We start from the raw sequence: 12,057 nt of genomic DNA, 5'->3' as shown, positions 1-12,057 counted from the left end.
TTTTCAATCTTGTTTAGCCACAAAAATATTAATTTAGCCTTTAGCCTTTTTTTTAGCCTTTTTTATTTTCATTTAGCCATATATATTTACTCTAATGAAAATTATATATTTACTCTAATGATCTGAAATGAATGCTGTTGAAAATTAGTAAAATCAGTTCAAAAAAATTGGCAGGGATATTATGACAAAAATTAACTAAAAATGTTGAACCAGTAAACAATTTAATTGTTTGAACCTTCCATACATTAAAAAAATGCCATAACTAATATAGAGAAAATGGACGTTATTTGAATAAAAATTGTTAATAAATATGTTAATGTTTTAAAGAGAATACTTTTAACTTTATCTGGGCGATGTATTTTTTGATCATTTTGAAGGTTAGGTTCCTCTAAAATTAAAATTTGATGTAAATATAGTACTTTAACAAAAATTTTATAACACATGCCATGTAGTATACCGTTTTCAAAGACTACAATCCAACCAATTTAGAAAGAAAAATTCAGTTCATTATCGATAATAACTTATCATGATCATGATAATGATCATTTATACATATCTGATCAAATATAAAAAATTAACTTTTTTCCAAATTTAAATTAAATATTTATGTTTACATATTTTGGCTACATTAGTTTTGATATGTTTACTAACTAATGGCAAAATTTATGTTTTTGCCAATGAAAATCAATTCTGTCCGGCGACGTGTATAATTTTTAGAATATATTTTTTTCTGCGAGGCATATTTGCCATATATTCACTTATCAAAATATTCTCCATCGAAGTTATCACAAAGGATTACTTTATACATAATTTGTCTTTCATATAAAAAAATTTTCCTAGGAGCATTTTGCAGGCCAGGTGATAAATACGAGGTGATAAAAACATCGGCATATGATATACGTGTGGCCCCATATTACGTTATTTGAAAGTTAAGGATCAACATACAGGAATAAATATTCTTATTTTCGCATTTGAACGTGTGTTATATTCATACATTTTTATTTGTCTATTCGGCATAGTCAAATGTAACATTCTAAGTTGTTTTTTGTGTCAAATGTATGTATTTTTTTAATTAAAAATGTTAGCCCTTTTTTAGCCACTTTTTAGCCTTTTTTTCTAAGTATTTAGCCCTTTTTGCTCACCATGAATTGGCAACACTGATGAGGACTGTTTTAACACACAAGTGTGTTTTATTCGACTGTGTCAATTCATACATTTTCACCACGAACACATAAACTTTTTCGACAACTTGACCAAACATTTTTTTTTAAATAAACATATTTTCTCACATTTATATCATTATAATTTTATTATTATAAAATATTCTTAACAAATTTCGTATTTTTAGTTCCATTAGTTTCGGTCATATCATGTTATTAACAACGGATGTTCGCTGAGGTGGTTATATGTTTTACCGATTTTTCCAAACATTTTTCAGAAACTAGAAACATTAATAATAAATTTCATACCCTTAGAGGTCCTTTTATTTTGGCTCTATCGCACTTAAAATTCAGTTGATGAAAAAAATTCAAGTATTTGTCTTAAATTGGTGGCCACCACTGTACGTTTGTCTGTCTCTTGAAATCAATTTTCTAAAGACCTCAGATATCGTCGGCATCCAAATCTTCAATAAAATCGGTCCATAAATGGCTGAGATATGAGGAAAAAACCAGAACAACCTCGATTTTTGATCTATATCTGGATTACTACCCAGTATGCAAAATGATTCGAAGTTATGTCGAAAATGAATAATTTTTTCGTAAAATTTTATCGATATCGACTTCGATATAATGTCGAGAATGTGCGTGTTTTCCTAAGTAGAGTGCAGAGCGATAAAGAGTCGAAAATCGTTTATTATTCTGAGTCTAATTTTTATCGATAAACTATACCTTTTTCGGTATTATAAATGTTCTAAAATGATTCGATTTCGATTAAATATATGAACAATTTCGTATACTTTATACCATCGAGCAATTTCTTCTTGAAATAATGCATATTCAATACCTTTATTATTATCCAATAATGTTGCGTTAGATGTGTTTTCATTTTCAAATGCAATAAACTCTGCACATATTTCTGATGTTTGCTGATTATGAAGATTCGAATTGTCAAAAACAACATCAATAATTGGCTGCGCTTTTCTTTTAAGACGTCTGTCTTTGATCCATTTTTTGTGTTAAACTATATTTTTATGAATATGTTATTGATAGGATTAGAAATAAAATTTTATTTTCTCACAAATTGACAAAAGAATAATATGTATGTATGTATATGAATTTGTCAATTTGTTTAAAAATAATATTTGACATAAAAAAAAACTCGAACATTATTCGCCATTTCTATAAAATATTAAAATACGATATTCTAAAAAATGTAGATTGGATAGAGCATCATAATAAATTCATATTTTCGATTTTAATTCGAAATAAGTTCGATAAAAAGAACTGACTCGAAATGTTGCATACTGGGTAAGTCATTAATATAGACAATATGGATATCTAATGATAGATATTTCAAAGACTTTTGCAACGACGTATATATGTATATAAGACCATAGTACAACCTACAATGGGTCAAAATCGGAAAAAATATTTTTTAACCCGAATTTTTCTTTTTCACCAAAAAAATTAACAAACAAAAAATTTTTTTAAAATTTAAAAAAAAAATAAAATACATACAGTGCCGGACTTAGATATTCTAGCATACAGATTTATCTTTAATCTTCCATATTTTTTAAACGAAGGCCACAACTTTCGTACGGATTTCAAAAAAATATTTATTGACATATAACTTATTGAATTATATGGAAAAACTAAACATAAGTTGGCACATTTCAGAAAAAATAAATAACTAATGTTTCGAAGTTCGATTTTAAGGGGACAAAAATATTCACACAGTTTCTAATTTTTAATAGGAAAATAGTTTTTTTTAATAGTTAAATAGTTACAATATCTTTCTTCTGTTAATATTTGAAAATAATTATATTGTAATCTGGTTTTCAGGATTTATAAATTTGTTTTACTTTTCATTTAAGCAAAGTTTGTGTGGCTGGGGAGCCATTATATTTAGTTTTTATATTTTAAATTTGAATTAATGATGTTATTATTGTATAACATGGTTATTAATCTAACAATACATGTATAATTGGCCACGAAGGCTTTTATGTATTGAAATCAATAAAAATAAATAAAATAAATAAATATTTTGTGGAGTAGCCTATATTTTTATTGACTTTTTTTAATCGCCTTGGCATTGAATCGACAAAGTTTTGGTGACGTCAGCTCCAATATTTTGCCATTCTTGTGACAGGACTTTTTTAAGTTGAGTCTTACTAATAATATGGTGCTTTCCTACGTGTCCGCCCAATTTATCCCACAGATGTTCTATGGGATTCATGTCAGGTGATTGCGGAGGAGTCGGGAGAATGTGGGGAACATGATGCACTATCCATATTCGGGCGTCATGGGCTGTGTGTTTGGGGTCATTGTACCGTTGAAAGTAGAAATGTTCCCAAGCTTTAACTTTAGAGCCCATTGTAGTAGGTTTTCTTTTAAAATATTAAGGTACACTGTTTTGTCCATTGAACCGTCGATGAAAACTAAGTTTTCTACATCAGATGCAGCCATATAACCCCACAACATGACTCCTCCTCCACCATGTTTGACAGAGTTTACTACATTGTTTTTCCAATTCAATATTTGGCCTTCTCCCCTTAAATTTTTTTGAAACCCGTACGAAAGTTCTGGCCTTCGTTTAAAAAATATGGAAGATTAAAGATAAATGTGTATGCTGTGTGAATATTTAAGTCCGGCACTGTACATAATTCGAAAAAAATTTTCCAAAAAATAAAACTCCATAAAATAACTGTTATTTTTTAAGCAGAAAATAATAGTTGAGTTTTTTAAGCAAATACAGTTAAATTCGGTTAAAGGAAGTCCGTCCAACAAGGATCATGTTGGTGTACTCTTTATAGACGTACCATTTCTTTATCAGTATGATTTTTATAGTTGAGATTCGAAAAATAATCAATAAACGAGTTAAAAGAATTTTTTATATAAAACAGATGTTTAACAAAATTTGAAAACTGAATTTTTATTTTTTTGGTCACACAAATTCGCAAATTAATTTTTTTAAAGCATTGTAATTTACAAAGTATTTGCCGTTAACTTACAAGAAATTTATATTATTCTCAGGTATTTTTGTAAAAATTCTAAAACGATAGGTTTTTTTTGGAATATTGCGTTCTCCCTGAGAAACAACTGGGTATACCGTATATAGCTTTGATATCTACTCCTCCCCAGCTTTCACCCACCATGTCCAAACCCCGTTCAGGTCTGTCCTAAATGGCCCCTATAACACTTTGAACATTAATGCTAAAAAAGTAATTCAACAAAATCCACCCCTCGTAGCGCCGTCCCTGAGAAACAACTGGGTATACCCTATATAGTTTTGATATCTACTCCCTTCCAGCTTTTACCCACCATGTCCAAACCTCATTCAGGTCTGTCCTAAATGGCCCCTATAACGCTTTGAACATTAATGTTAACAAAGTAATTGAGCAAATTCAGTCCCTCGTAGCGCCCTCCCTGAGAAACAACTGGGTATACCCTATATAGTTTTGACATCTACTCCCTCCCGGGTTTCACCCACCATGTTGAAACCCCATTCAGGTCGGTCCTAAATGGCCCCTATAACACTTAACATCACAACAATTTTGGAACAAATTGCACCCCTCGTAGCGGCCTTCCTGAGAAACAACTGGATATGCCCTATATAATTTTGACATGTACTCTCTCCCAGCTTTCACCCGGTATCTCAAAACCCCATTCAGGTCTGTCCTAAATGGCCCCTATAACGCTTTGAACATTAATGTTAACAAAGTAATCGAACAAATTCCGCCCCTAGTAGTGCCTTCCCTGAGAAACAACTGGATATACCCTATACAGTTTTGATATCTACTCCCTCCCAGCTTTCACCCAGTATGTCGAAACCTCATTCAGGTCTGTCCTAAGTGGCCCGCTAATGAACTTGAATACTACATATTCATACTGTAATTTTAATCTTAATATGAAGATGTCTTTTTTATTTTTTAACTAAAAGTTTAAATTTAAAGTATTTTCTTTAATTGGTGAATAAAAATAATTAATTTTGTGTTTTTGCCAAAAAAAAATACATTTTTCAAATTTACTTTATTTAACAGTGCTATGTAAAGTAGTTAACATATATGTGGGACGTATTTAACTTACGAATTTAACTTCACACCCTTATTATTTTATCTTTTACGAAATGTTGTCAAATGCTACAATTTTCTATAAAATAAATCAATATTTTTAAAAATTGTATCAAAGTTTTTCATAAATATGTATGTTTGAATGAGCTTTAGAAAATATATTTCATTAAAACCGGTTTGTCAAAAAACCGAAAAGTTAAAAAAACCGAAACCGGTGGAGTTAACAAAGATGAAAAAACTGGGTGACCGGTTTTGTATACTCTACATATTCTGTTAGCAAGTTTTTTTTTATATTTTATTTAGAATTTTATCGCCAATATACAGTAGCGAGCGTAAAAAATGCAACGCTATGCAATGTGATTTTCAACAGCACTGATTTTGCTCAAAAAGGTATCCAATTGTCGCCACCTGCTGTTTTTATATTCTTATTGATCATATGAAATTATTGTATGACATTTTGTCCAATATTTTGTACATAAGGATAATTATAAAATTTTTAGTAAAAACCGTGGTAAAATTGTGCTAGCAAAAAAATGCAACTCTAAGAAAATTTACTTGATTTTTGAAATTTTGAAAAAAATAATTATAAAAAATTGCTAAAAACTATGATACTGTTACAATACAGTAATCTACTGTTAATACTAATAAATTCAAGAATATGATATCTACAAAGGATAACAGAATTAACGAATGATGCATTTTCCGTTCAATATGGAGAATTGTTCGAAAACCAAGAACATTTTAAGAATTTTTATTTATTTTTTTACCAATTTAAAATCTTGCGGATATTCTCTATGTAAAGGAAATTAAATAATTGTGGTGGTGTGCCTAAAATTGAGTGCATAAGAGCTCAAGGTCAAAAGGATATGACTAGTTAATGTTAAATTTAATGCTAAAGTAATATTTTCACAATAATATGACATTATGTGGTCTTTAAAAATTACAAATAATGAAATCATATTCAAATATCCATTTATTTTGGTAGGTAAACGAATTCCAAAACAGGTGAAGACAACTGTAAATAATATTAAATTTGACACTGTTCCTATTTCATAGAATCCTGTATTTAGCTTACGTGATTACTAAGCTATCGCAATTTTTTACTATTTTAATTTAATATTTAAGGGAATATCTGTGACCAGACCGCCTGAGTAACATATCAAAACTATCAGACACGAATAAATTAAAATAACGTTAATTGACCTTCCATATCATACGGCTGCACCATTTTAAGCATAAAGCATAGGCGCTTAATTTATTTTTGTAAATAATATATGGTTTATTGAATTGGTTTCTCCTTAATATATATCCATCATTAAATTATATTTTGGATGTTGCAATAGTCATAAATGTCCACATGTGTTCGTTTGGGTAGCATCAAATATATGATGTCACCTTACATGGATCAGGTAATACAGCCTTGATTACTTCTATGTCTAACATTTTAGTTTTATTTCAATAAAATCCAATTCAAAACTAGCCATCAATATTATTTCGGCACTCTAATCTTAACACAATTCTTAATTGTATCTTAATTTTTCTAACTGAATAGCGTTTTTGGGATAAAATGTTTATACTTTTGAATTTTAATGTCCTTAAATTTGTTTGTATTAATATTAAATGACGGTAATGCAACATTGTTATAGTTTTTAGCATTTTTTTATAATTATTTTTTTCAACATTTTAAAAATTAAGTAAATTTCCGTAGAGTTGCATTTTTTTTGCTCGCACAATTTTACCACTGATTTTACTACAAATTTTATAAGTATCCTTACGTAAAAAAATATTGGACAAAATGTCATACAATAATTGCCAATGATCAATAAGAATATAAAAACATCAGATGTGGACAATTGGATATATTTTTGAGCAAAATCAGTGCTGTTGAAAATCACACTGCATGGTGTTGCATTTTTTATGCTCGCTACTGTAGCTGATATTTTAAAAAAAATTTCGACCTTCCGGAGGCCCTCCATATCTAAAACACCATGAAAAGATCGAGCCAAATTAAAATAATAAATCAATAAACCTGAATAGAGATAACCTACACTTGTAGAAATATTTTTTTGTAGATCTGCTCAAGGACTATTTATATTCAAAATTTCAGCCCTTTCGCTCATTCGGATCATAAATAGATTTTTGGCGATTTTTTAAAAAAAAAATTGAGGATCAAGGTGACCAACTTTGAGGGGCTACGAACTAACCCCCATTAGCGCTAGGAAGCTGAACAAGCGTAAATCAACTCGAAAAAACCTCAGCACAAACCATCTGAAATTTCGAAACAATATCTCCAATAGTTCCCAATATACCGAATTATTTTCAAAAAAATGTTTCTAAACCACTGTACATCGTTAAGTGATACTCAGTGGAGAAATATTCAAAGCTGTCAAAATGCAGCCTTAACGACCGCCACAGGCGGCCTCCAAATTACCTCCGATCACCACCTTTACGAAGAAACTAAGGTTCTACCGGTCAAGGAACATAACGTCATGCTGACGCAACAGTTCCTTCTTGGAAGTCACCGGAGAGTCATACAAACTTCAACATCGCATAGTAGGAGTCTTCCCCGAGGCATGTCAGACAAGACCTTAGAAAGTACGAGGAGAGCATTTATATACATACAAAGTTATTTCACTATCACACGGAAAATAACGTCGCAGTAGGCACTTTTCTTTAAAACTCAGTTTTTTGAACATTTCAAAAATTATAATGCTATTGATTCTTTAAGTCCCAAGGTTTTCACCAATACCAGCTACTTATACAAAAAGTTTATATGTTTTCATCAGGAGCTCCACAAACATAGATCCCTTTTAAAAAATTTAACGATTTTTTATATATTTTGGAAAAACTTTGGCCATTTTTACATGTTTCAACTTTGGATGCGTGTAAGTTTTTATAGGGACGAGCAAACTTGAAAAAAAATTCGAAAAGATAATAAATCTTGACTTAAAAGTGAAAAATAATTTGGTTTTTGTGTTCCATTCCTATGTTTTAAAAAAATAATAATTTTCAGAGTTAAATTCTTTTTATACTAAAAGATAATTTGGAGCTTTGTTTTCAGCCTAAAACATACTAAATAAATTACAAAATTAAATATAGTCAGTTTAAACTATTATTTTTGCCCTTAAAGTTATATAATAAGCTCTAAATACCTTCACATAGTACAATTTTTTTTTTATTTAACACTAAATGTTATAGCCTTATTGGCCATAACCTTTAGTGTTTTCACCTATTTAGATAAACTCGAAGAGAGGAGCTAGTGGTTTAAGATCTTCCACAAAAATGATCCCCATAATAAACGCATAAAATATTTGTTTGGAATGCGGGCCGAAAGGATTATAAACTATGTGGTATTTCCAACACCGGCTTTACATTTACTAACGATCAAATGCATTCTTTTGTCGTCAAATACTAAATTATTTAAAATAGAAAAAAATCTAAACACATACAAGCATTTGTAAAATATTTACATATGTATTTCATAAACACGGTAAACAAAGATGATAATGCCGGAAAAATTTAGCCACTTTCACCAAAAACAATTATCCAAGAATGAGCTTGTTTTAGTAGCGTAAACAATAATGAATGAGCGTAAACAATGAATGAGACCAAGAGTGATGTTTTGTAATTAATTAGCAACTAGAATTTAACATCCAGCTAATGTTTTTACAATTTCAGAATAATCTTAAAACTCAATTCAACTTTAATCCTATCAGGTAGAAAATATGTATATTCCTTTTAGGTGCATTTCCTTTATCTAGCTTTATACATATGTATGTACCCTTTCCTTTAGTTTACCTTTTGTTATTAAATATGTTGTGTTTTTGCTTTATTTTTTTGGTTTTTAATAAAATTATCTAGGTATATTATCAAATTATGTGTAATTTATTTGAAAAACTATAAGAATAATAATACAAATTGAGATATTTTGTGTTGATTTTGTACGCCTTTTTGTTATTTTCCACTTTTATGAAGTTTCATGTATTTTTTTTATCTTTTTATGCTTTGTAACACTTTCAGCTTTTACTGTATTTGTATTATTTGGTTAGTTTCAAAATCATGTGTTAAATTTTACATATTTTTTTATATATTCTATAATTTATCACAAAAATGTTTTTATGCATTATTAGTTGTTTTCAATTAACAAAACAAAACTTGCGAAAAGCGCAAAACAAAAAAAATACTCGCGGTAACATGGCGTACTTTTTAGTGTTCTATAAGTCGTTGGCAAAAAGTCGAACAAACGACTCATTTCCAAAAAAGTTGATTTGGTTAAATATGTCGACATTTATAAATTGTCAACAAAATCTTTAATTGCAACAGTATTATTATAAGAGACTAGCTAAAACCCGGTGTGCTTCGCTACCCGTACCGTAAAGATTTACAATATATTTAGTCTATCTAAAATTAGTTTCTGTTCATGTGAAAAACATGGATTTTCTAGATTTAGTCCGCAAACTTGCAAACACTGACGTTGAGCTTTATCAATTATCATTGCAAATACTAAGCAAATAGGAGTAAAATCAAATGGCATTTCCGAAGTTATAATTCCCAGTTATAAAGGTCGCTCCGATTAGATTGTTCATTAATTGCCTTACTGTAAGTCGAGTGTCATTACAAATACGCAAACAATCATACAAACAAACAAACACACATTGACTTTTATATATATATATATATATATAAGGGTTTCAAATGTATACATACAAATTTTAACATTTACTTAATATTTTTGGTAGTCCGCGCATTTCTGTACTAAATATTAATATTGATAGCTGCTATAGCTGTCCCTATATATAATTTTTCATCACATCTATGGGAGGTGCCACGCCCACTATTGCTATTTTGCCCTAAATAAGTAGTTCATACAAAATTTGAACGCTTTACATACTACAATTATACAGATAGATATGAATTTTAGTATTTAGATTGTTTGGGAAGTGCCACGCCCACTATTTCAGTCCGCCCATTCTTGTCCTAAATATTAAAATTGATGGTAGAATATCCGTACAAAATGTATGGATTCTATCTCTTATTGTATCCCATATATAAGATTTTTTAAATAATCATCATATGGGAGGTGCCACGCCCTCTGTGGCTACTACTCCCATTTTGCCGCAAATATTTAAACAAACAGTGGAATTGCTCATGCAAAATTTGAGGACTATAGCTATGATAGTTTCCTAAATATTTGATTTTAAAAATTAACTTTGTATGGGAGGTACCACGCCCACTTAAAATTTCAAAACAAAAAGTAGCCTATAGCTCCTTCCAGACATACATAAATATACTGTAAAAATTTCAAGCAAATCGGTTCAGCCGTTTAGCCGTCTATAGATCCCAAACTAATAATAATAAACATACATACATACAGACACACATTCACTTTTATATATATAGATGATTATAAACAGTTTTCATTTAAAATGTATATTTGAGCTATGACTAATTATGGACCAATCCCGAATTTTATTTAAATAACATAATTTTTAAGAAATCTATAATCGTTAAAATGAATTTCGAAAGTTGTTATTATAGGGGACATATGACTAATTATGAAAGTTCGAAAAGACGACTCTTCATAATTTACCAAAAAAAGACGAAAAGTCGACTATGCGAAAAAAATCTAACTACGAAATGTCGAATTTTTAAAATCAAAATGTCTAAATGTTGACTTTTTGTTTGAACTATAGACGCCAGATTAAAGGTATTATAAAAGTAACCGAGTAATGAAATAAAGTTCGGTGTGAACAAAACAACCTGGAAGTTAATGAAAAAAAACAGCAACAGCTGATCGCCTAAACCTATGTCTCCACGAAGCAATTTTTATTGCTAAGCTCAAGCAATAACGTCGGCAGAACAACAGCAGAGTGATTACTGATTGCTTTACTTGGGGGTTATACGATCAAGTTTTGCCTTTCAAGTTTTAACACATTCACACTTTTTTACTAATACACTCACACTTTTAAGAATTGAAACGAACTTGCATTCAATTTCTCATTAAAGTTTGTGTTTCAGTTTTCAATCAAGAAAACAGCTGATTACATTTCTGTTAAACAATTTGTAGTAAAATTGTTTTCAAGTTGCGTGCAGTCTACGTCACAGCTTTCAATTTTTGTAAATTTTGACAAACAGTATATGTAGAAAACTATCAAGAAAACCTTGATCGTGTGGCTGCAGGGTTAGGTGGTGCAAACGTTCGTCACAAATACAAAATTTTCAACGCGAGAAGTTCTATAAAAAACTGTGGTTTATTTTGCTTATATTTTGCGTTGAATGATTTTTTCACTAATTTCTATGTTTTTTCTTTTGGTTCTTAAATAAATTAAATATGTATGAATTAATCGTACCGAATCGTAGAAAGAAGACATTTTACATTAATGACAACTGAACTGACAGCTTATTGCTAATTGCTCAGGTAATCACATATGGCAATTTGCTGTCTACACTCGCAAATTTCATTGACGCAATCAAATTTGACAATTACTGCAATAAATATTGCTACGTGGATACCAAGAGTAAAGCAATATGCAATCGCTGTGCTGTGCTGTTGTTCTGCCGACGTTATTGCTTGTGTGTAGCAATAAAAATTGTTACGTGGAGACATATGTTAAAAGAGATGTTAAAACACATGTTAAACAAACGTGTTAAGGACACCATACACTATCAAAAAGCTTGATGTCACTTTCGTGTATCTGTAATTTGATGCTTTGATGTACACTTGATTGATGACTCGTCAATCTACATTTTATTTTTGATTTTGTGGTGTTAACGCCAATGGGAATTATATTTAATTTTTATTTGCACTAAATTGTATTTAAAAATGT

General features: G+C 29.8%; 1 protein-coding gene across 1 annotated transcript in view; it reads right to left on the bottom strand.

The window, feature by feature from the left end:
- LOC135962823 (transcription factor Sp2-like) overlaps nucleotides 1-9,368 on the bottom strand; it is a 63,164-nt gene extending 53,796 nt beyond the window's left edge. Inside the window, exon 1 of the mRNA XM_065514720.1 lies at nucleotides 9,029-9,368. The gene's annotated coding sequence lies outside the window, so the exon portion shown is untranslated. The remainder of the gene's footprint in view (nucleotides 1-9,028) is intronic.
- Nucleotides 9,369-12,057: the final 2,689 nt, after the last annotated feature.

This window comes from Calliphora vicina, chromosome X (genome assembly GCF_958450345.1).
Source record: "Calliphora vicina chromosome X, idCalVici1.1, whole genome shotgun sequence".
In the NCBI taxonomy this organism is placed as follows: Eukaryota; Metazoa; Arthropoda; class Insecta; order Diptera; family Calliphoridae; genus Calliphora; species Calliphora vicina.
Note: the sequence above shows the minus strand (reverse complement) of the source record. Positions and strands in the feature narration are given on the sequence as shown.